Here is a 1,253-nt window from a genome sequence, read left to right as displayed (position 1 = left end):
CATGGTAACCGTGGGATAAAAGGAAAATGGTTTTCCTAATTTTAGTAAGTTTTTTCATAAAAGTTTTTCATAAAAACTTTTGGAGATTTCTCTTTCGGCAAAAAGTATCTGACGAAGTTGTTAAGTAAATACAGATTTACTAAACGAAAGCTTGGGCGAGCTAAACGATCGTGCAATGGCGAGCTAAACGATCATACATTATTTAGTAAACGATCGCATAGCTTTTGCTAGATGATCGCTTGCCCAAAGTAAACGATCGTGTAATGTTTGTAGGCGACAGACACTGAGCTAAACGATCGCATAGCTTTTGCTAGACGATCGCATAGTTTTAGCTAAACGATTGGGCATCGACCTATACGATAGGTCTCCGCCATCTCCCACTTGCCCATTCGTGTACACGATCGGTGTATTCTCCTTCATCTGCCTCATACCAAGTCCAAACAGGGCATACCCTCTGGATTCTCACACTGAGAATACCAAGGTAGACTTGTTGGTGGTGTCTTACTCAACTCGACATCGTCGAGGTTCTGTGGAGGTCGTTCGTGTTGCTGAGGAGGTCGTGGCTGAGGCGATCACTAAGTTCGAACGCGAAGTGTTCATGCTGTGTTCATTTCTGTGTTGTAGTTGTGTAAATCGAGCGTTCAAGGTGGTTGTTGTTTGAGCGGTCGTGCGCAAAGAAGCGTGGAAACGCATCTTCAAATGTTTGTAGAGTTTGTCTTTGTTCATTTGAGTTTTCATGCTGTAATTTATGTACTAATTGTATAACCGCTTATTTTGTAGACGACTGTAATATGTGATGTTCATTCATGATTGTGATTTGGAATGTTCTTATTTCCGCTGCTCATGGAAATCTCGGATCCGATTTCCTTCAATATATATCATATCCATTGTCTCAAATGAAAAACGTATATTGGAAAAGTTGCCTACTTTATCTTTTGGATTGTATTATACTCATATACGAGTAATTGAAACATATGCAACAATGAACCTGGAGTTCATGAATCCAAACATATTTACAATTTGGCATGACTAATTGGGTCATCCATGATCTATAATGATGAGGAGAATTATTGAGAATTCAAATGGACACCCATTGAAGAACCGAAAGATTCTTCAATCTAATGAATTATCATGTGATGTCTGCTCTCAAGGAAAATTGATAATTAAACCATCACCAGCTAAAGTGGGGACTGAATCACCTGCATTTTTAGAACGAATTCATGGTGATATATATGGACCTATTAACCCACCAA

This window comes from Benincasa hispida, chromosome 8 (assembly GCF_027475165.1).
Source record: "Benincasa hispida cultivar pf3 chromosome 8, pf3_genome.v1.1, whole genome shotgun sequence".
Taxonomy (NCBI): domain Eukaryota; kingdom Viridiplantae; phylum Streptophyta; class Magnoliopsida; order Cucurbitales; family Cucurbitaceae; genus Benincasa; species Benincasa hispida.
The sequence above is the reverse complement of the archived record's forward strand: the minus strand, read 5'-3'. Positions refer to the sequence as shown.